General features: G+C 51.6%; 1 pseudogene; it reads left to right on the top strand.

The window, feature by feature from the left end:
* Positions 1-4,349: 4,349 nt before the first annotated feature.
* LOC136529948 (APETALA2-like protein 4) lies at positions 4,350-7,353 on the top strand (annotated as a pseudogene).
* Positions 7,354-24,892: the final 17,539 nt, after the last annotated feature.

The raw sequence follows: 24,892 nt of genomic DNA, 5'->3' as shown, positions 1-24,892 counted from the left end.
GCACGGTGGATGCCGCCGCCATGATCGACGACCCCGAGTGGCTCCAGGTCGACGCCTGCGTCGTCTCATGGCTCTACAACACCATCTCCAAGGAGATCTGGAACGACGTCAACCGCCCCAACGCCTCCGCCCACTCCGTCTGGCTCGCGATCACCGGCCAATTCCTCGACAACAGCCTCCAGCGCGCGGTGTACGCCCAACAGGAGTTCCACAGCCTGTTCCAGGGCGACATGGGCATCGCCGAGTACTGCGGCAAACTCAAGCGCCTCGCCGACACGCTCTACGACTGCGGCGCCGCCGTCTCCGACCCCGCTCTCGTCATCAACACCCTGCGCGGTTTGAACAACAAGTTCAGCCAGGCCATCGCCGTCCTCTCCACCATGAAGCCGCCCCCAACCTTCCTCTACACCAAGTCGTACCTCCTGCAGGAAGAGCACCGCATCAAGCACTCCCATCAGATGGAGGCACAGACTGCTCTCCTTGCGGCGGCGACGACCAACCAGGCGCCACGGCCCGTCGCCTCTCCTCCACGCACGTCCCCGGCGTTCACCAACAACACCAACGATCGGCGTAAGAAGCGGAAGGCCACTGACGGGCGCAACAGGCAGAACAACACCGGCGGCCACGGCGCCCCCACCGCCGGCTCCTCGGTGCCCCCGGGCGGTCCGCTTCCACCGTGGGCTCTGGCACAGAACCCGTGGCACGGCATCGTCCAGGCGTGGCCCATGGCCACATGGAGGCCCAGCGTCCTCGGATCTCGGCCTGGCGTTCATCCGGTGTCCTCTGCACCGCCACTCCCCGCGCCGTCGTCCACGCCGGATGCCAGCCTCTACGCTGGCGCCTCGGGATCGCTGCCGGCCGGCCTCTACACCGCCCTCAACAACATGAACATCAACAACACCACCGGCGGCGGCGACTGGTTCCTTGATACGGGAGCCACCTCACACATGGCTTCCAGTGCTGGTATTCTAAATTCCCCCCCAGTCCCTACCGTTCATCGTCATATTGTTGTCGGCAACGGACAGTCCATTCCGGCTGAATGCACTGGCAACGCCATCATCCCCACCTCTTCCTCTCCCTTACATTTGCGTCAAGTTCTCATTGCTCCTCATCTTGTTAAGAATTTAATTTCTGTTCGTGCTCTAACCCGTGATAATTCCATCTCTGTTGAATTTGATCCATGGGGTTTCTCCATCAAGGACCTTCGCACCAAGACGGTTCTGCTCCGATGTGATTCTTCAGGCGAGCTCTATCCACTTCGCCCATCCACCACCACATCGGCGCGCCCATCTGCTGCACTCCTTGCCTCCAACGACAGCGACCTCTGGCATGCGCGTCTGGGTCACCCTGGCCGTGATGCGCTCCAGCGGCTCTCTCGCTCCATTGGTTTTTCCTGTTCTAAGTCTAGCCAGCATACATGCGATGCCTGCCGCCGCGGCAAACATGTACGACTGCCCTTTAGCGAGTCCAATAATTTTTCGCACTTCCCTTTTCAATTGTTGCATTGTGATGTTTGGACCTCACCCATAATGAGCAACTCTGGTTTCAAATTCTACCTTGTGATTTTGGATGAATTGAGCGTTTCATTCTCTTACAGGTTGGACTGGATTGGATTGATGCAGTAGTGGGCTAGACTGGATTGGATATTTCGTGTATGATGGATGGGATACCTGCCTGATTTTAGTTGGACTCCCTTCCCTTCTGGATTAATTGGACGAGGATGTTAATCCATTTTCAGGTCTAGGGATCGAGTAGTAGTATAGAAGCAAAAATCCCTTCCAGAAAATCAGCATTGTATCGCTTTTTCAAACCGCCCCTGTAACCTATTTTAAACGCACCTAGAAAACATTTCGGCAGTAGTGTGAACCAGCTGCAGAAGTAGTCTGTGTGGTACGGTACAAGGCACAGCCGAAGGGTGCCTATACTTGTACGTATGCAACAGCACGTTTTTCGTTAGGAGGGAGCACCTTCAACTGTGGTCGGTAGGCAACAGTGTACTACTCCTGGTACATATATACAGTACTCCGTATTCTCAGCGGCGATAATAACAAGGGGTGGTATTAATTACGTGCAAGTCCACAGACAGATCGACACACGCACGGACCACGGCCTTAATGGCGCGCGGCCGCGCCCACGCCCATGCATGCGTGCCCGCATTATGATGCATGTCTTCGATCTGGTTAACGTGGGACTCGGAGCCGGAGGTAGATTGAAGACGACGACGACGGCGGTGCTGGTGCCTTGCCTGATTATTGCCTCGTCTCGATCTCTTGGTCCTCCATCTCTGCCTCTGCTTTCTTCATTGCATAGCAGACGCAGACGGCGTGCAGACGCAGAGGCAAACACACACATGCGATGCGTTCGTACGTATCGTATCGATTCGAAAACCAGCGGCAACACCGGGCTGCCGCTGCCCGCTGCCCGCTGCCGGCCGGCCTCTGCCTCTCTAACTCTCACCGGCGCATGCGCATGCAATGCAAGCAAGGGCAAGTGGCCAAGTGGGAGGTTGGTGGAAGGTGGGGGCCTTTTTACGCAGGCCGGGAAGTGAATGCACGCGGGCGAGGGCTAGGTTACATTACATTACATGGATTGGAATAGGCAGGCACTAGTGTTGCTTGGCTGATCCACTGCCAGAAACCTACGACCTAATAATCTCAACACCTAGGTACCAAATGCATGCTAGCTCTGATAATTGCACTGCTAGCTACTATATGAAACTTAAATACGTAGTACTGTCTGTCTACTAGCTTGATGTCCAGTTGGAACTTACATAATTTGGGTGATTGAATCCATAGACTAAAGTTTAGTAGATGTCACATCGGGTATTTAGGTACTAATTAGAAAGACTAAATATGAGTCTAATTAGGTTTAATAGATTCGCCTCGTAAATTAGTCTCGATCTGTGCAATTAGTTTTGTAATTAGTCTACGTTTCATACTCCATGCATGTGTCCAAACATTCGATGTGACACGGACTAAATTTTAGTAGCCAAACACCTACAACAGTGCTTCTTCTTTTAGGTTATTCTCACCGAAGAGTTTTATATCATTCTTTCTAAGAACATAGAATGCAAACATAGATAAAATCATTAGCAGTAGTTCTTCTTTCGGATCATTCTCAATGGAGAGTTTTATATCATTGCTTCTAATAAGAACATAGAATGCAGTGAGACATAGACGAAACCATCATCTCAATATATAGTTTATTTTTTTTTGTTTCATAAACATTTAGTTCTATGATGATTCATCCTAAGTTGGTAACCGAGCCAAGACGGTTTCATCTACATAAAAATTATTTTTTCTCTAAAACGTTGTCATGTCGTAAAAAACACTTACCGGAACTATGATAAAAACTTCCGTTGATAATGTGACTGCTTAGATAGAGAAGAGGCTTCGTGTCGTCCGGAGTACGTGACTGCTTATTAAATGTAAATAAAACTCTGATAAAACCTTCACTGATAATGGCCTCATACTACTGTATAATAAGGAACTGACATAGCACTGGTCACCTATTGGAACCGGCGGCATGAATGTAAGCCATACACTGTATACATACATACATGCATATATACTCACTCCATCTCTAAATAGCTGTCGTTTTCGTTTTTCGAGAAATAAGTTTGACTAAATATATATAAAAATATTAATATTTATGGTATAAAACTAATATCGCTAGATAGATGGTTGAATCTATTTTTATAATAAATTTATTTGGTGATATAAATGTTACACGTATTTTATCCGGTTAAACTTATGATATGGAAATCAAAACCGATAGTTATTTAGTGACCGAGGAAGTAAGCTACCTACGATTTGTGCTGTGTAATTGTAAATGCGCACCATGAAGAGACAGATACGATGGATGATGGTTTGGTGACAAGCCCAAAAGCACATAGTAGATAGACAGATAGAGGAGGTTGTGTGTTTGGGGGGGAGGGGCCGTCTCGCTCGCTTGCCGCTTGTGGGTTGTGTGGCTGGAACACTGGTGTTCTCCATGCTTCCAGTCCCATAAAAAGACGACGCTTGACATGAAGTGATAGCCTGCTCAGAGATCTTTCCCTTTCCTTACCCAGTTAGCCTTCCTGCTAGCTTGATACTACCCGCAGATTCTTCGACAGACAGCAACCAAGTGCAAGTGTGCAACGCACACACATCACTCACAGTGTGAGACAGTGAGAGAGAGAGAGAGAGGACGAGACCAGCTAACATCTAAACTGCGTAAAAGGAAAAAAGCTGCAATGATGCATTCCACCACATAGATAGAGAAGAGCCTCGACCCAAGAACGCCGTGTGTGCATCTCTATCTCCGTTCACGCACGCTCGCACGCACCCGCGGCAGCACGGCCGGCCATGGACGCCACCAGGAGAGCCTTCTTCCACTGCGGCGTCGACGGCATTGCGCGTGCCGCGCCGGGGGAGGCCGAGCTGCTGCCGCAGGTCGGCCGCCGACCGTCTGAAGGCGCCAGCAGCATGATCTTCGGCTTCCCCATGCCCGTGGTGCCCGGCCGGCCGGCCGCCGTCACCCAGCAGTTCTTCCCGGCCACTGCAGCCCCAGCGCCAGCGCAGCAGCAGGCGACGGAGGAGCAGTGGCAGTGCCACGTGCCCGCCGGTTGTAGCGCGGCGGAGCAGTGGGTCCGGTCGGCGTCGAGGAAGAGCCGCCGCGGCCCGCGGTCCCGGAGCTCTCAGTACCGCGGCGTCACCTTCTACCGCCGCACCGGCCGGTGGGAGTCCCACATCTGGTCAGTCACCTGCGCTCCTGCAGTGCAGTCCTTTGAATTAGCTTCTTTCTTTGATGGTATTTTCGGCTTGTGCAAGCAATCTCCATTTCCTGTTCTATTTCATGCTCATCTCTCCCTCTCTGTGTCTCTCTTGTTTCATTGGCAGGGACTGTGGGAAGCAGGTGTACTTGGGTGAGTTCTTGTCCAATTGGAAAAAACCGGAACTTAAATCACGTACTACTAGCATCATTTCATGGCATTTAATCTGGTGTCCGCATTGCTCTTTTTCTAGGTGGTTTTGACACAGCGCAGGCTGCTGCAAGGTTCATAGATTTCTTCCTCACATTTGTTCCATCTTATTATATATACGTACAAACTAGGAGTAAATTTCTAAATTTTTGTTTGAACTTTGAACCCTCCCTGTACTTTGACCCATTGTTTGCAGGGCCTATGACCAGGCTGCTATCAAGTTCCGCGGCGTGAATGCAGACATCAACTTCACCCTGGACGACTACAAGGATGAGATGAAAAAGGTGATCCCTTATTACAAATCAAAAGACCTGTAGAAGAAGAGCCCACCATCATGAATGAACTGAAAGAATAAAGAACTGTAGCTGCTCTGTTCATCGTTGTTAACATCTCTCTCTTTCTCTCTCATTGTTTGATGCCTTGGTTCTGCTTTTCTTGCCATGGCAGCGGCATTTTCAGATGAAGAGCTTCAGCAAGGAGGAGTTCGTGCAGGTGCTCCGGCGGCAGGGCGCCGGCTTCGTCAGGGGGAGTCACTCAGCACAAGTGCGGTAAGTGGGAGTCCAGGATCAGCCAGCTCATGGGCAAGAAGTAATTAATTAACGCTGAACAATTAGTTAGTACTAGTACAAAAATTTTGGAACTTACTTTGGGAAATTTTTGGCTTGGTTGATCTCCTAGTTGTTGCTGCAGGTATGTGTACCTGGGCCTGTATGACACAGAGACGGAGGCTGCCCAGTAAGGGGGTGTTTGTTCGGTAGACTAAAGTTCAGTCCCGGTCACATCGGACGTTGAGATGTTAATTAAAAGGACTAAACATAAGTTAATTATAAAACTAATTATATCGACGGAGACTAATTTACGAGATGAATCTATTAAGCCTAATTAACCAATCATTATCACATATTTACTATAGCACCACATTATCAAATCATAGACTAATTAGGCTTAATAGATTCATCTCGCAAATTAATCTCAATCTATATAGTTAGTTTTATAATTAGTTTATATTTAATACTCTAAATTAATATCAAGCATCCGATGTGACAGGACTAGTAAAGTTTAGTCCGTGGCCAAACACCGCCGTTGCGCTGCCGCTGCTCTCCTCTGAATTTCTGTTACGCACGTCATTGAGTGTCCCAGAACAGAACGGCATGTGATGTGACAACTTCTGGTTTTGTGCCATGCATATGCTTGCTAATCATCAGGGCTTATGACAAGGCTGCCATCAAGTGCTACGGCAAGGAGGCGGTGACCAATTTTGATGCCCAGAGCTACGACAACGAGCTGCAATCGCAGCGTGAGCCCACCTGATCCGTTCTTCTTGTTGTCGTTGCTGTATTTTCCTTATATTTTGTCGTGAAACATGCATACTCTTGAGCTGCTGAACTGAAATTATGTTTGTGGAGTGCAGCTTGGGAAGACGGCGAGCTGGATCTCGAGCTCAGTCTGGGCTGCGCCGGCGGCAGCGATCCGTCCACGGTCGCCGTCGAGGCGTTCAGCTCCGCGCCGGGCAGCAAGCAGAGGACGATGACCCTGACGGTATGTACAGTACATGCATGGCCGACGCGCTGAGCCTTTTGCTAACGTCCACTACTACTGTACGTACCTGACTGAGCTTCCTCGGACACTGACACGCAGCTCGATCTGCCGGCGGTGGCGGAGGGGGAGGAGACGAGCGCCAGCTACCCGCACAGGAGCATCCTCAGCAGGCCTCCGCCGCCGCCGACTACTGCCGCCGGCATGTTCTGGCGCCCGGCTGACGACCACGTCCACGTCCAACACCGCCGCCACCCCGGCAAGCGGCAGCGGCAGCAGCAGGGACGCGACGACACGCTGCACATGCAACTCCAGATGGTACGCCGCTCGTACTACCATCACTGATGGATCGATCGATCGACACACAGTAACCAACCAACCTCCAAACGATTCGATCCGTGACGATGCACCAGTGATCCATCCATCAGCGCATGCTACATGCTAATCAGCGATCGTTGGTTCGGTTTCCTTTTTTGTGAACACAAACACTGGCGGGCGACCCGGCAGCACCTGGGCGACGACGAGCAGGGCCAGATCCGCAGCGGTGTGGGGGCCCGCGCGCGCGCTGGACCAATCCCGGTGGCAACGGCATTAACTGGGCGCCGCCGTACGCCCGCGCCCTCCCCGGCAACGACGACGACGCCAGCAGGGCCGCTGCCGCAGCATCATCAGGATTCCCCCTGTGGCAGCTGGACGCGGCGTGCAGCTGGCCCAGCCGCTGAGGGCTGAGCCTGTCGTCCAGCGCCAGCAACAGTAGTGGCGCTGAGCCACTGACCGGGGCCAAAAGACTGTATCGGAACCGCCGTTTGCCTCCACAGTTCGCTTTTCTGGGTAAGGGCGCGTCTAGATGCAAAAATTTTTGGTTCTCGGTTACTATAGCACTTTCGTTTCTATTTGGTAATTAGTGTCTAATTATGGACTAATTAGTTTCGAAAGTTTCGTCTCGCGATTTCTCATCCAACTGTGTAATTAGTTTTTTTTTCGGCTACATTTAATACTCAATGCATGTACCACAAGATTCGATGTGACGGATACTACGCAAAAAATTTTGACAACTAAACAGGCGGAGTGGCAGAGGGGGCGAGCATGCAGCAGCTTCGTCATCGCTGCGCCGTGGCAGGAGCGCGGCCGGCACCGGCAGGCGGCGCTATGTTCGGCTGCTTATATATTGTGGTTTATCAGCCGTCTGTACGGAGGCAAGCGGTTCCTCCCCTCGTTGATTCTGCTATTCTTAGGTATCTACTGTAGCTACATGCATGATGCTGCTCTGGTGCTGTTGGATGTGGATGACACGGGAGTACGGCAATGGAATGGTGTGTGTGTGGACCATGTGCACAATTATTGCTGCTACGGCTTATTCTGTCCCCTAATAAATCAAAGTCCTACTAGTAGTTGGTCGGACCGAGACCGAAATCCAATTAGCAAATATTAGCTAGCTACTCCATTTGACTAGTAGTAATAACTAGCTAAAGACATGAAGATTTGGGCTGTGTTTAGTTCGCGAAATTTAAGAATTTGGCAACTGTAGCACTTTTGTTTTTATTTAGCAATTAGTGTTCAATCATGGACTAATTAGGCTCAAAACGTTCGTCTCGCGATTTCCAACCAAACTGTGCAATTAGTTTTTTTTTTCTTCTACGTTTAATGCTCCATGCACGTATCGCAAGATTCGATGCGATGACTATTGTAGCACTTTTTGGAACTAAACACAGCCTTGGCTACAAAAGTCTCACATGTTATTAGTCCTCGTGTTTTGATAGGCTAGGGTTAATTTTTAGCTAGCTAGCAATTAGCTTTTGTATCAAATAGACTTTAAGTCAAACTTTTTATAAGTTGGTGGACTTTGTATAAAAAATATCAACATCCACGACACCAAATAAATACATAATGAAATAACTATGGTATATCTAATTAATAATATTAATTTTCTATCTATAAACTTGGTTAAATTTATAAAACTTTAACTTACAACGACTCTAGAAGTTGATTTATTCAGGGACAAAGAGAGTATATTATGTTTCGATTTGAGGACATTTTGGGTTGGGTTAGATAACTACTTACTAATAATTAGCCAGTTCAGCTTGTTAGTGATTTGTTCATATACCAAACCACATCGGCTCGATCGATTTGGTAAGGCACTAAGGCTAGTGAGCTAGAAATGACTCCATGTTTTTGGCTCACCGAGCTTAGAGTAGTTCAATATCATCGTCAAGTGCTAATAAGAAAAGCGAAATCACATTACGATGTGTCACACGTGTTATTACAATAGGTAAGGCGTGCTTGGTTGATAGCCTAAGGTTGCTAACATATGTGTCACAGATGTTTTGCCAAACTCATCCGTGTGGTTATCAAATTCGGGTTTATCAACACACTTAAGCACACTGCATTTCATTACAATTTTTCTACGAATTAGACCATTGAGAAGTTTTATGGACCACAAATCCACATCACAACATTTAAACATTGTTGTTACCCCTTATAGCAGCTTACATACATGGAACGCTATAATTAATTATAGCACTATGTGTTTCGAATTGCATCGAGAAAGAACCTTGAAAGATGACTAGTTTGACTCCGATCACTTTTTGCTAAGAACATCAAATTTTCTTATCAAATAGTATCCATAATGTTGTAGTAAATCATTTAGGGGGGGGGGGGGGGTGTTGTTACAATAATCCCCTTACTGGTATAGTCATTAGCTAGCATTAATTAGTCTGGTGCGTTATTGTACTCCGCACCTTCTTTTCGATGCTATATCGTTGTAAACACATAGTGCCATGCTCTTTGTGATAGTTGAACAATCCATGGCACCATTCTTCACCATTGCCAGATCATCCAGTGGGCTATCTTGAACAACTATCATGTTTGCAAGACACCGTCGAACAGCCTACCTCTCACTGTTGATTGTTTGATAGATCATCACTCGGGGTATGTTCTCCTAGGATCTTGACACTATTCACTACCCAATTGTTGTTAGTTTGTCCAGCGTGTTCAATTGCATAGTGCCATCCGACCGTCTGGTAGGTGCATCTGCACAGTGCAACTAGGGTTCTGAACATGCCTAACAATCAACATACTGTTGCCAAACATTATGTTGATTTTTAGGCACGTTCAGAACCCTAGTTGCGATATCGTCCAGCGTGTGTTGTTTATTTGCACACTTGGTCATTTGAATTCATTTTTCCGTTCTTTGGAATTCAATCAATCAATTACGAAACAACAGAGCTCTTTTATTTTAACAGAAAGAAATGCAAAAATGATTAGAAAGTAAAATTATTCAATCTTTTTTTGTATTTTAATAAATATTTTTTTTTTAACTAATAACTAGATACTGAAATTCTTTGATTCACTTTTTGAATTTAAGTAACTAAACCCATTCTTAATTTTGGAATATTTTAATGAGAGAAATTGGAAAAATCCAGAATTCCAGTATTTTTTCTTTTTCTTATTTTGTTTTTTGAATTCCTTTAGAAAGAGATAAGAATAGGTTTGGTGAATCGGAAACAATTTTATAGAAAAATTGAACTATAAATTTAAACTAAAAATTGCTATTTCTTTTCTTATGGAACATACATATCAATATTGGCTTTTGTGCCATTTCTTCTTTTCATCCCTAGGAAATATTGAGCCCACCTAACACATCTTAACAGTTAACACACATGTTAGTCCTTGTGTCGGATACCATAAAAAGGGGTACCCTAAGCAAGAACCGAAAAAATTGCTTAGACCTTGTAAATATCGAAGCCAAGAGACAACCACGAGGCCTCGGCCGATTCTCCGATTCGCCCGAGGCCCGCGCCGTAAGGCCTCGAACGAGGTACCAAATCTTCGCCTCGCCCGAGGCCCCCTCGCTCGAGTTCCCGCACCGCAAGGCCTCGAACGAGGTACCAACTCTCTGCCTCGCCCGAGGCCCCCTCGCTCGAGTTCCCGCCCGTAAGGCCTCGGACGAGGTGCCGATTCTCCGCCTCGCTCGAGGCCCCGCGCGTAAGGCCTCGGACGAGGTACCGATTCTCCGCCTCGCTCGAGGCCGGCTCGGCAGCCACCCCGTCTCCGCCGCCTCGACCGGGACGTCACGCCTAACTAACGCGGCCAATCACTCCCGCGACGTCAGCCGAACGACGGCCTGGTACAGCGGAGTGCTCAACGAGATGGGAGTCACATCAACGCCACGCCGTCTGGGACAAGACGGGGCGGGGGTTACCGGTCGCTGTGCTCGGCGCTGTGCCCATGACCGACGCCCGTGCTGCACTGTGCTGCCTAACCCCAACTGCTCCGAGGACAGTGCGGCGTGGGGAGTCAAGTCCGGGTACCTGTAGCCTCGGAATCAGTGTACAAGGCCAACTGCTCCCTCCGAGCCCTGGCCATCCGCTTCGGGGACTCGGCAGCCATGGGATTCGTGCCCGCCGAGCCCCCCACGATGGTTCGGCCTCTGCACCAACTGAGCCTCGGCTCTCTACGCTGTCAACATACAGCGACCGACACGTCGTCCGCCATGCCTTGCGTCAAGCTATCACTGGAGCTCCCACGTCACACAGGATCGGGCGTTACCGGCGCGTCGCTCCAGTGCGTCAAGGACAAGACCGCTCCGTCGACCATGCTGCCACACTGACAAGCACAGGGCTCAGACATACCGCCTCCGCTCACAAAATGCCACGTAGCAAACGCATGTATCGCCCCTGTCCCCCCCTTCAACTATAAAAGGGAGTGACCGGGGCCGTTTCTAGGGGGTGAACGTTCATGCACAGACAGACTTACGTAGACTCACACACACACACGCTCCAACAACGCTTGACACTCTGTAATATGCACGCTCCCCCGCTGCCTGAGATCAACATCTCAAGCAACCCACGCCGCTCCACGCAGAGACTTGGGACAAGCTCCCTCTCTCGCCCAGCTTGTAAACCCCTACTACAAGCACCTTGGTGCAAGGAATACAAGATCGCTCTCTCAGATTGGACGTAGGGCACTTCTTGCCCGAACTAGTATAAAACTTGTGTCTCTTTGCATCACCATTCGGGATTAGGGGCATGCAGTACACTTTCACTAGTTGGTTGAGGATCCGCCGATCCAAAACACCGGCAGTTGGCGTGCCAGGTAGGGGCCTGCTGCGTGTCAGCTTCGTCATCCCAACGAGTTCCGGATGGCAGACCCCGTACGACCACTGCGTCTCGGCACGGTGATCTGGTTCGGGAGCCTAGAGTTTATGTCTCTAGGATGTGAGTACGATATGGTACTCCTCACACCCAGAGCCCCACCGATCGACGACGATACCACGCACCAATAGCCCAGGCGCAGGCGGCGCCCAGGCCGCCGCTCTCGTCATGCTCGCCAGGCACGACATGGGCGGGACCACCCGGAAATCGCGCAAGCTCAGGGTGACGCACCGCGCTCCACCGGTACCCTATGCCCGGCTGTTGGTACAGAGTCCCTGGTTGGGGACCTGTCTAGCTTAAGCCTGGGCAAGGGAAAGACGCCGGTGGCATGCAGCGATGCCCCGTCATCAAGCCCTGCCCCGCCACCTTCTGAGGGGTCGACTCCGGCGGAGCAAAGCTCGGCGATGGCACCATCCCCGTACCCCTTCGGGATGACTAATGCCGCCGCCGCCTACGCTTCCGCCTACGCTTCCGCTCATGCAGAGCCCTCAGGACGCCACCAACGCTTTGCTCTCGACCTCGATGCCACTACCTCAACCCACACCCGCACCGACTCCTCAGAGGAGGACGAGGTGTGGGCCAGAGCGGACTTCTCCGGGCTTCGTAACCCTGAAGCCATGCGCCGCTTCCTGGCCGCGAGCGACTACTGCTTTGGCTACTCTGACTCCGACGACGAAGGCACTTACGATCCCACTCGAGAGTGCTTCCACATCGGGCTCGGGATGCCAAGAACGAGCGACGATGACGAAGGGGCAGGCAACCGCTCCCCGCTCTGCCATGGGGCAGGCGACGCCACACCTCTGCGCGTCGAGCTCCCGGCGGTGCAGAACGAGAACCTCGCCCGCGAGGAACTTCGACGCCTTGACTTGGAGCAGCTCCGTGAGCTTCAGGCCAAGGTCGAACAAGATCGACTCCTTCTACGGTAGCTCCAAGACACTCTCGAGCAAGAGCAGCGGGGTCACGGTGATGTCGGAGCAGCCTGGCTGAGGGCTCGCAATGTCAACCACTGCATCAACAGCGACATAGGGGGCGAGCAACCCCCTATCTTCAATCGCGCTAGCTAGAACATCGCGGTAGCGACAATGCTACTCCAGACTATGCTCGAGCCCTCTACCATGGAGGGGTGACTGGTCCGCGGTGAGCTCCAAGACCTCCTCGAGACTGCCGCGGTACAGCAGGCCAAGAGTTCTGCCTCTCAACGGCGCGGAGGCGCCTCGGAACTTCTCATGGCACCGCCTCGGCAGGATAGGGAGGCCTCGGTTCGTCCTGAGCCCGCTCGGGCACCAACGACCAATAGGGCCCCCTCGGTGCGTGACCGCCTCGGCGATCGACATGAGGCACAAGGCGACCATGATGTGGTCAGCAGGCAACGGTGCCACGACAATGAGGGGCCCGCCCGAGGCTACCACCCGCACTGAGGCAATCACTATGATAGTGGGGAGGACCGCAGTCCTTCTCTTGAGCCACCTAGCCCTCGAGTCTTTAGCAAGGCCATCCGCGGCGTCCACTTCTTGGCCCGGTTTCGGCAACCGGCCAACCTCTCGAAGTACAGCGGCGAGACCAACCCCGAACTATGGCTCACCGATTATCGTCTGGCTTGTCAGCTAGGCGGCGCGGACGATGACCTGCTCATCATCCGTAACCTCCCCTTGTTCCTGTCAGACTCGGTGTGAGCCTGGCTCAAACACCTCCCTCCCTCGCAGATCCACGACTGGCGCGACTTGGTAAAGGTCTTCGTCCGGAACTTCCAAGGCACATACGTGCGCCTCGGGAACTCCTGGGACCTCAAGAGTTGTCGCCAGATGCCAGACGAGTCTCTTCGAGACTTCATCCAACGCTTCTCCAAGCAATGCACCGAGTTGCCCCACGTCGGCGACTCAGAAATTGTCCAGGCATTCCTCTCCGGCACCTCATCCCGAGACCTGGTCCAGGAGTTAGGCCGGAACATACCGACCACGGCGGCCGCACTCCTCGACATCGCCACCAACTTTGCCTCGGGCGAAGAGGCTGTTGGGGCCATCTTCCCTGACAATGACGCCAAGGGGAAGCGGAGGGACGAGGCCCCCATGGCCTCGGCCTCCCACCTCCCCAAGAAAAAGAAAAAGGGTCACTAGGGAAAGCAGGAGGTCCTCGAGGCCGGTCTAGTCGTGGCCGTAGATTGCAAGAATCCCCGAGGCCCCAGAGGCCCCGGGCTCTTCGACGATATGCTTAAGAAACCCTACCCTTACCACCAGGGCCCGGTGAAGCACACCCTCGAAGAGTGCACCATGCTCCGGCGTTACTACGCCAAGCTCGGGCTCTCCAACGATGACACCAAGAGGAGGGACACCGATGATAGGGACAACGACAAGGATGACGGGTTCCCTGAGGTGTTCAACGCCTTCATGATCTTTGGTGGGCCTTCAGCGTGCCTCACGGCACGTCAGCGAAAGAGGGAGCACCAGGAGGTCTTCTCGGTTAAGGTGGCCACTCCCTGGTACCTCGACTGGTCTTGGGAGGCGATCACCTTCGATCGGGATGACCACCCCGATTACGTCCCAAACCCTGGGCAGTACCCACTCGTCGTCGACCCGATCATCGGCAACACCCGGCTCTCCAAGGTGTTGATGGACGGAGGCAGCGGTCTCAACATCCTCTACTTCAACACCCTAGAACTCCTAGGGATCGACCAGTCACAGCTCTAAGGCTATGTCACGCCCTTCCATGGCATCGTGCCAGGGAAACGCACGCGACCCCTCGGGCGCATCGACTTGTCCGTCTGCTTCAGCACTCCCTCCAACTACCACAAGGAGGTCCTCACCTTTGAGGTGGTTGGGTTCAAGGGGACCGATCATGCCATCCTAGGGCACCCGTGCTACGCCAAGTTCATGGCGATCCCCAACTACACCTACCTCAAGCTCAAGATGCTGGGCCCCAGTGGCGTCATCACTATCGAGTCCACGTACGAGCATGCATATGACTGTGACGTCGAATGCGTCGAGTATGCCGAGGCTCTCATGGAGGCCGAGACCCTCATTCTCAACCTCGACCGACTTGGTAGCGAGGCGCCTGACTCCAAGCGTCATGCCGGGACTTTCGAGCCCACGGAGGCCGTCAAGCTCATCCTGGTTGACCCCACCTGCTCTGACGACTGGGCGCTGAGGATTAGCGTCACCCTCGACATCAAATAGGAAGTCATGCTCATCGACTTTCTTCATGTGAATGCCAATGTATTCGCGTGGAGTCCCTCGGACATGTCAGGCATACCGAGGGAGGTTGCTGAGCATGCCTTGGACATCCGGGCTAGCTCTAGACCGGTGAAACAGCGCCTACGCCGATTCGATAAGGAAAAGCGTAGGGCCATCGGTGAGGAGGTGCAAAAGCTTTTGGCGGCTGGATTCATCAAGGAAGTATCCCATCCAGAGTGGTTAGCTAATCCTATATTAGTTAAGAAGAAAAATGGGAAGTGGAGAATGTGTGTAGACTACACTGGTTTGAATAAAGCATGTCCAAAAGTCCCTTTCCCATTACCTCGAATCGACCAAATCATTGACTCCACTGCGGGATGTGAAACCCTATCTTTCCTTGATGCGTATTTCGGTTACCATCAAATCAAGATGAAAGAATCCAACCAGCTCGCGACTTCTTTCATCACCTCATTTGGCATGTACTGCTATGTGACTATGCCATTTGGCCTCAGAAACACAGGGGCCACATACCAGCGGTGCATGACCCAGGTCTTTGGCGAGCACATCGGGCAAACTATCGAGGCCTATGTGGACGACATCGTGGTCAAGTCCAGAAAGGCTAGTGATCTCGTCGATGACCTGGAGATCACCTTCAGATGCCTCAGAGAGAAGGTGAAAGGTCCTAATGGCTAGAGGGGGGGTGAATAGCCTAATAAAAATTTCTACAACAACACTCTTAACAAAATGGTTAGACAATTATGAGGCGAAGCAAGTGTTGCGCTAGCCTACTCAAAATGCAAGCCACTTACCACAATTCTAGTTAAGATAGTTTCTATTCACACAATAGCTATGACACTACCCTATGTTAGTGTGCTCTCAAAGACTAACTAAAGAGCCACACCAACCAAGCAAGCAAGCTCTCACAACTAGCTACACTAAAGAGCTTGTCAACTAGTGTGCGGTAAAGTAAAGAGAGTGATCAAGATAGTTATACCACCATGTCGAGGAGTGAACCAATCAATCACAAGGATGAATAACGATGAAGACTAATCACCTCGGAATCAAAGGATGAACACAATGATTTTTACCGAGGTTCACTTGCTTGCCGGCAAGCTACTCCTCGTTGTGGCGATTCACTCACTTGGAGGTTCACGCGCTAATTGGCTTCAGACGCCAAACCCTCAATAGGGTGCCGCACAACCAACACAAGATGAGGATCACACAAGCCACGAGCAATCCACTAGAGTACCTTTTGGCTCTCTGCCGGGGAAAGGTCAAGAACCCCTCACAATCACCACGATCGGAGCCGGAGACAATCACCACCTCCGCTCGACGATCCTCGCTGCTCCAAGCCGTCTAGGTGGCGGCAACCACCAAGAGTAACAAGCAAAATCCACAGCGAAACACGAACACCAAGTGCCTCTAGATGCAATCACTCAAGCAATGCACTTGGATTCACTCCCAATCTCACTATGATGAAGAATCAATGATGGAGATGAGTGGGAGGACTTTGGCTTAGCTCACAAGGTTGCTATGTCAATGAAAATGGCCAAAGATGTGAGCCATAGCCGGCCATGGGGCTTAAATAGAAGCCCCCATAAAATAGAGCCGTTATACCCCTTCACTGGGCATAACACGGGCCGACCGGATGCTCCGGACCAACTGACCGGACGCTGCTCCTCAGCGTCCGATCACCCGATGGTGTCCACGTGTCTCTTGCGTTCAACTGTGAATGTTTGATCTCAACGGTCGAGAAGTTGACCGGATGCTCCGACAGAGCTGACTGGACGCTGGAGCCTCAGTGTCCGGTCGTTTACAGTAAGGGTCCAAAACAAGTTTTTGCCGACCGAACGCGTCCGGTCATGCTTGATCGGACACAGCCCAGCGTCCAGTGCTTAACCCTAATTACTGTGCCGACCAACCACTCGACCGGACGCAGCCCTTTAGCGTCTGGTCGCAGAGCGACCCAGCGTCCGGTCAGTTGACCGACGCCAGCATCATTGCAACCAACTCCATTTCACTTCTAACTTCTCCACCCTGGCTCAAATGTGCCAACCACCAAGTGTATCACCTTGTGCACATGTGTTAGCATATTTTCACAAACATTTTCAAGGGTGTTAGTTCTCCACTAGATCCTAAATGCATATGCAATGAGTTAGAGCATCTAGTGGCACTTTGATAACCGTATTCCGATACGAGTTTCACTCCTCTTAATAGTACGGCTATCTATCCTAAATGTGATCACACTCTCTAAGTGTCTTGATCACCAAAACAAAATAGCTCCTACAAATTATACCTTTGCCTTGAGCTTTTTGTTTTTCTCTTTCTTCTTTTCAAGTTTAAGCCCTTGATCATCGCCATGCCATCACCATTGTCATGTTATGATCTTCATTAGTTTCTCCACTTGAAGTGTGCTACCTATCTCATGATCACTTGATAAACTAGGTTAGCACTTAGGGTTTCATCAATTCACCAAAACCAAACTAGAGCTTTCAATCTCCCTCTTTTTGGTAATTGATGACAACCCTTATACAAAGATATGAATTGAAATTCAATTGAATCCATGTTGCTTGCCCAAGCATATTTACCATGTGTAAAAGGATATGGACAAGTTTCATGAACCCCAAATGGTAGCAATTGCTCCCTCTACATATGTGCTAAGAGTTTGGATTGAAGCTTGCACATATGCTTAGATAGGAAATATAGGAGTCAATGTCTACCACATGATGCTAAGGTATAAAAGATGGACCTTTGAAGTGTGATACCAATCGGAGTGCACTAATATACCATCCTTAGCACTATGGTTAGCTCAATATCACTTGGAAACATACTTTGAAAAGATACCACTTATAAAGACTTACTTGGAAATGAAAGTTATCTAGTGATTTCATTTCATCATTCAATCTTACAACTAACATTCATCACACAAGCATGGATGTTTAAATTTAATACTTATGCCATGCAAGCAAACATATGAAATGCACATTCAAATGCACCATACAAGTTCATGAGCTTGCTCCCCCTACTTGTGTGCTCAAAATTTTAGTTGATCCCTTTCCTTTGTCATATCTCTCCCCCTATGTCATATATCAAGATATCTTTATGTTTCTCTCCCCCTTTGTCATCAATGACCACAAAGGTTCTAAAAATAGATAGTATTACTTGTAGGGTCGAGATTATCAATGGGGTGAGGATTATTTTCCCAAATTTGGTCTAGTCTAGATCATTTACCAAAGATATTTAACTCGGTTTGATCCAAGGACAAGCTTCTTCACACCTCTAAATAAGGGTTATCTTGTACCATGTTGAGTTAAACACTTATAGCTCATTTTCTAGATCAAACACTAGGTTTACAAGCCCATAAACATGTCATATGTTATCACTAGATCAAATCAAGCATAGAAGCAATAGTGATACCATATAAACATCAAATTCATTTGATTTTCATGAATGAGCCTAATAAAATAGAACCACTTGAAAGGTCCTAATAGGATTAAAAATATGACTAGATGCACTAAACATGTCCTTAGCAAGGATGTATGTCATGCCAATCAACTTTTACCTTGGATTGCTCAAAGGAGAGGCATGTCATATGAGTGGGGGTGCATCAACACATATTTGAGAAATCCAATATGTTCAACTCATTCCTTAGCTTGTAAAACCTTTTCTCATCCAATGGCTTGGTGAATATATCGGCAAGTTGATCTTCGGTGCCTACACTTTCAATGCAAATGTCCCCATTTTGTTGGTGATCTCTTATGAAATGGTGGCGGACATCAATTGCTTTATTCTTGCATGTTGCACCGGATTGTTGGTTAGCTTGATTGCACTCTCATTGTCACATAGCAATGGCACTTTCTTGAACTTGATTCCAAAGTCACTCAAAGTGGCCTTCATCCAAAGTATTTGTGCACAACAACTACCGGCGGATATGTATTCGGCTTCGGCGGTTGATAATGCAACACTATTTTGCTTCTTTGATGACCATGAAACAAGTGATCTTCCCAACAATTGACATGTGCCCGAGGTGCTCTTCCTTTCAACCTTGCATCCCGCATAATCCGAGTCGGAGTAACCAACTAGCTCAAACTTTGCTCCTTTGGGATAACACAAACCAACATTTGGTGTATGCTTCAAGTACCTCAATATCCTCTTTGTAGCCTTCAAATGACTTTCTCTTGGTGAGGCTTGAAATCTTGCACACATGCATACACTAAACATGACATCCGGCCTTGATGCGGTCACATAGAGTAGGCTTCCAATCATAGACCGATACAACTTTTGATCCACCATATTTCCACTTGCATCACTATCCAAGTTGCCATTGGTTCCCATTGGTGTGCTAATGACTTTGCTATCAATCATGCCAAACTTCTTGATCATGTCCTTGATGTACTTGCCTTGACTCACAAAAGTACCATTCTTCAATTGCTTGATTTGAAGACCAAGGAAGTAACTCAATTCTCCAATCAATGGTCGAGAAGTTGACCGAACGCTCCGACAGAGCTGACTGGATGCTGGAGCCTCAGTGTTCGGTCGTTTACAGTAAGGGTCCAAAACAAGTTTTTGCCGACCAGACGCGTCCGGTCATGCTTGATCAGACATAGCCCAGCGTCTGGTGCTTAACCCTAATTACTATGCTGACTGACCACTCGACCGGACGTAGCCCTTTAGCGTCTGGTCACAGAGCGACCCAGCGTCCGGTCAGTTGACCGACGCTAGCATCATTGCAACCAACTCCATTTCACTTCTAACTTCTCCACCCTGGCTCAAATGTGCCAACCACCAAGTATATCACCTTGTGCACATGTGTTAGCATATTTTCACAAACATTTTCAAGGGTGTTAGTTCTCCACTAGATCCTAAATAAATATGCAATGAGTTAGAGCATCTAGTGGCACTTTGATAACCGTATTCCGATACGAGTTTCACTCCTCTTAATAGTACAGCTATCTATCCTAAATGTGATCACACTCTCTAAGTGTCTTGATCACCAAAACAAAATAGCTCCTACAAATTATACCTTTGCCTTGAGCTTTTTGTTTTTCTCTGTCTTCTTTTCAAGTTTAAGCCCTTGATCATCGCCATGCCATCACCATTGTCATGTTATGATCTTCATTAGCTTCTCCACTTGAAGTGTGCTACCTATCTCATGATCACTTGATAAACTAGGTTAGCACTTAGGGTTTCATCAATTCACCAAAACCAAACTAGAGCTTTCAGAAGGGCATCAAGCTCAACCCCGAGAAGTGTGTCTTCGGGGTCCTCCGAGGCATGCTCTTGGGATTCATAGTCTCAGAGCGTGGCATCGAGGCCAACCCAGAGAAGGTGTCGGCCGTGACCAACATAGGACCAATTCGAGACCTCAAGGGAGTGTAGAGGGTTATGGGATGCCTTGCGGCCCTAAGCCACTTCATCTCACACCTTGGCGAAAAAGGCTTGCCTTTGTACCGCCTCTTGAGAAAATCCAAGCGCTTTTCCTGGACTCTCGAGGCCAAAGAAGCCCTCACCAAGCTCAAGGCACTGCTCTCCAATCCTCTCGTCCTAGTGCCACCGACCAAGGGCGAGGCCCTCTTGCTCTACGTCGCTGCAATGACCCAAGTGGTCAGTGCGGCCATAGTGGTCGAGAGACAGGAAGAGGGGCATGCCTTACCCGTCCAACGACCTGTTTACTTCATCAGCGAGGTGCTCTCCGAGACTAAGACATGCTACCCCCACATCCAGAAGTTGATCTACGCCATAGTCTTGGCTCGACACAAGCTGCGTCACTACTTCAAGTCCCACCCGGTGACCGTGGTGTCGTCTTTCCCTCTAGGAGAGATAATCCAGAACCAGGAGGCCTCGGGTAGAATAGCCAAGTGGGCCGTGGAACTCATGGGGGAAGCCCTGTCTTTCGCGCCTCGGAAAGCAATTAAATCCCAGGTCTTGGTCGATTTTGTGGCGGAGTGGACCGACAACCAACTGCCACCTGCTCAAGTCCAGGCGGAATGTTGGACCATGTACTTTGATGGATCCCTGATGAAGACCGGGGCAGGCGCGGGTCTGCTCTTCATCTCACCCCTTAGAGTGCACATGCGCTACATGATTCGGCTCCACTTTTCCGCCTCCAACAACGCAGCCGAGTACGAAGCCCTCATCAATGGCTTGTAGATCGCCATCGAACTTGGAGTACGACGTCTCGACATACGGGGTGATTTGCAGCTCGTCGTCAATCAAGTGATGAAGGAGTCGAACTACCATGACCCCAAAATGGAGGCGTACTGCAAGCTGGTACGTTGCCTTGAAGACAAGTTCGACGGTCTCGAACTCAACCACATCGCACGAAAATTCAACGAGGCCATGGACGAACTAGCAAAAATGGCGTTGGCATGGGCCCTGGTCCCCCCGAACATCTTCGCCAGATACCTCCACAAGCCTTCCATCGACTACGCCTCAGCGGTGGAAGAGGGCCCACAGGTCGAGCCCACCACAGGGCCCGAGGCCCCCTCTATCGCTGAGACCCCTTCGGCCGAGCCTGAGGTCATGGAAATCAACGCGGAGCCTCCCAAGGCCAACCAGGGCACGGACTGGCAAGTCCCATTCCTTGATTACCTCGTTCGAGGAGAGCTTCCTGCAGACAGGACCAAAGCCCAATGACTTGCGCGACCTGCAGGAACGGCGAACACAAATAAGGGAACAGGAAAATGCGAGGAGCAAGGAGGCCTCGGGGGCCGCAGCGGCGCGTGACTTACCAGAGAGAGGTATCCCCGCGACGGGTGCATCGTGAACGGGGTCAGACCACCGCTCCTCAGCCGCCCCTCCACCGTCTCTCTCACCCGACATAGAATCTCCTCGTCGGAGAGGGCGATGGCAGACATCCGGATGCCCTCGATCGGCTCATCCGGTGTCATGTCAAATAGGCGCTGCCGCTGAGCCATCAGCAGTAGCACCCTCCGATGGTAGAAGGCTGCCATGACCACAGCCGACGTACGGCCGTGGCTATGTAGCCTCTCCAACCCCTCTAGGAGCGGCTGCAGCTTGGGCTAATCAACCACCGGGACGCCGTACCTCCACTTCTCTGGCTGGCTCTCCACGACCCACCCGGTGTAGGGGGGAAGTCCGCCATCGTCATTGCGGAGGTAGAACCAGCAGTTGTACCAGCAACGGTTGGACGACGCAAGCTGGGCCAGGATGTAGAGGGGCTACCGGTCTTGGCGCACTTGGAGAGTGCAGCCGCCGGCCCTCATCGCCTTCCGTGTACCCATCATGCCTGTCGGCTTGGTGGTGAGCCCCGCCCGAAAGAGGTGGAGCCATAGCTCCCAGTGGGGGGCAATGCCCAGGTACCCCTCACAGATGGCGACGAAGATGGCCGCCTGCGCGATGGAGTTGGGGTTGAAGTTGTGGAGCTCCACGACATAGTAGTGCGGGAGTGCTCGCATGAACCGGTCCACCGGCAGGCCGAGACCACGCTCGTGGAAAGCCACGAAGCTCACGATGTACCCGTCGTGTGGCCCCGGCTCCGGCTCGGCCCCCGGAGCAATCCACTCTGGTCTGGTGGGATCAGTAACCGGGTGGAGGAGGCCGCCGTTGATAAGTGGCTACAGCTCTGCCGCGGACATGTCGGATGGACCCCAAGGGTCCGCCTGAAGGACAACAGCGCCGCCGGCCATGGGTGCGGTGGAGAATGTGGCTACGGCGGTAAGGTGAGCTCTCGCTGTCCCTCTCTCTTTCTCACGCCTTTCCTCTCCCTTCTCCCTTCTTCTCCCCGGTGCTCTCTTCCTCTGTTCTTAGCAACCACTCGAGGGCAGAAAAGGCGAATGCAGGCAAGGTAAGGAGGAGAGGGGTGAGGCTCATCACGTATTTATGCGGGAGGGGGGCAAAATGGACGGGCGACGAAACCAGGGAAGTTTCCCTCAGATGTGGTGCAGTAATCCGGATCCGATTAAACCGCCCATGCGCCCACCTTTCCCTTATTAATCGCACATGCACAGTAATGTCCCATCCACTGACATCGCGTCGCATCCGACCGCAGTGATGGCAGGCTCCCCAAGAAACCGCCTTAAAAGGTGCACCCACCGTTGTCAGCCGATGGGAGGGGAATATCCCCCACCCAATTCCTTTCAGACTAAGGAACTAGGCACCAAGCCCATTACGGTCTAGGGGTTCGAAGGCTGGGCCCCCGAGGGTCTCGACAGCCGCCCCAGGACAAATAGAGTCAGGGATGACTATGGGCGAGCCCGTACATGGCCGAGGCCCAAGCAAGCAATTGCTTGGGATGCCCTAAGTCATGTCCAAGACCAGCAGGGAGGTCTCTGAATGGGATCCTACCGTAGGGAGGCACCGAGCCCCCGGGGCTAATCGAACGGCCCTGGGACCCACTAGAGAAGGCCTCTAGTACTTTTGGAGTGCGTCTCAGGACCACCAGCCGACCCCTATCGAATGGGGCATGGGCCTCCACTTGGACTTACCCAGTAATAGCTCACTGGAGGTGTCACTACTCGCGCCCACCGAGGGTAGCCTGGCATACTCCACCCCTCCTTTCGAACGAAAAGGGTGTGCGAGGGCCACACAAAAAAGACAGGGAAACTCCTGATCGCCCTCTTGCTCCACGCTGAGGCTCGGGGGCACTTCCTGCAAATCAAGCCGAGACCCAGCGACCCAAGCTCACACTCGGGGGCTCAGCAAACAACCCCTCCTTCTGAACGAAAAGGACATGCGAGGGCCGCACAAAAAAGACAGGGAAACTCCTGATCGCCCTCTTGCTCTGCGCAGAGGCTCGAGGGCACTTCCTGCAAACCAAGCCGAGACCCAGCGACCTAAGCTCACACTCGAGGGCTCGACAAACAACCCCTCCTTCCGAACGAAAAGGATGCGTGAGGGCCGCACAAAAAAGACAAGGAAACTCCTGATCGCCCTCTTGCTCCGCGCTGAGGCCCGGGGGCTCTTCCTGCAACCAAGCCAAGACCCAGCGACCCGAACTCGCACCCAGGAGCTCGGCAAACATGATAAAACCCCTCACTCAACAAGGAAAAAGCCCCTGGAGGAGTAAATCCACTCCTCTAGGGCCTCGGGAGCTACACCCGGCGGGTGCGCTCGCGCGCACCCACCAAGGCCTCGAGCACAAAACACAATCCCGACGGGAGCCGCTACGAGCCAAGTCTCGTCAAAACCTCAGGAAGAGTGCTTGCACTCCCCCTGAGGCTCGGGGGCTACTGTTGGATACCATAAAATAGGGTACCCTAAGCAAGAACCAAAAAATTGCTTAGACCTTGTAAATATCGAAGCCAAGAGACAACCACGAGGCCTCAGCCGATTCTCTGATTCACCTGAGGCCCGCGCCGCAAGGCCTCGAACGAGGTACCAACTCTCTGCCTCGCCCGAGGCCCCCTCGCTCGAGTTCCCGCGCCGCAAGGCCTCGAACGAGGTACCAACTCTCCGCCTCCCCCGGATCGCGCAAGCTCGAGTTCCCGCTCGTAAGGCCTCGGACGAGGTGCCGATTCTCCGCCTCGCTCGAGGCCCCGCGCGTAAGGCCTCGGACGAGGTACCGATTCTCCACCTCGCTCGAGGCCGGCTCGGCAACCACCCCGTCTCCGCTGCCTCGACTGGGACGTCACGCCTAACTAACACGGCCAATCACTCCTGCGACATCAGTCGAACGACGGCCCGGTACAGCGGAGTGGTCAACGAGATGGGAGTCACATCAACGCCACGCCGTCCGGGACAAGACGGGGCGGGGGTTACCGATCGCTGTGCTCGGTGCTGTGCCCACAATCGACACCCGTGCTGCACTGTGCTGCCTAACCCCAACTGCTCCGAGGACAGTGCGACATGGGGAGTCAAGTCCGGGTACCTGTAGCCTCAGAATCAGTGTACAGGGCCAACTGCTCCCTTCGAGCCTCGGCCATCCGCTTCGGGGACTCGGTAGCCTTGGGATTCGCGCCCACCGAGCCCCCCACGATGGTTCGGCCTCTGCACCAACTGAGCCTCGGCTCTCTACGCTGTCGGCATACAGCGCCCGGCACGTCGTCCGCCATGCCCTGCATCAAGCTATCACTGGAGCTCCCACGTCACACAGGATCAGGCGTGACTGG

This window comes from Miscanthus floridulus, chromosome 19 (genome assembly GCF_019320115.1).
Source record: "Miscanthus floridulus cultivar M001 chromosome 19, ASM1932011v1, whole genome shotgun sequence".
Classification (NCBI taxonomy): domain Eukaryota; kingdom Viridiplantae; phylum Streptophyta; class Magnoliopsida; order Poales; family Poaceae; genus Miscanthus; species Miscanthus floridulus.
This window is presented reverse-complemented; position numbering and strand designations above follow the sequence as displayed.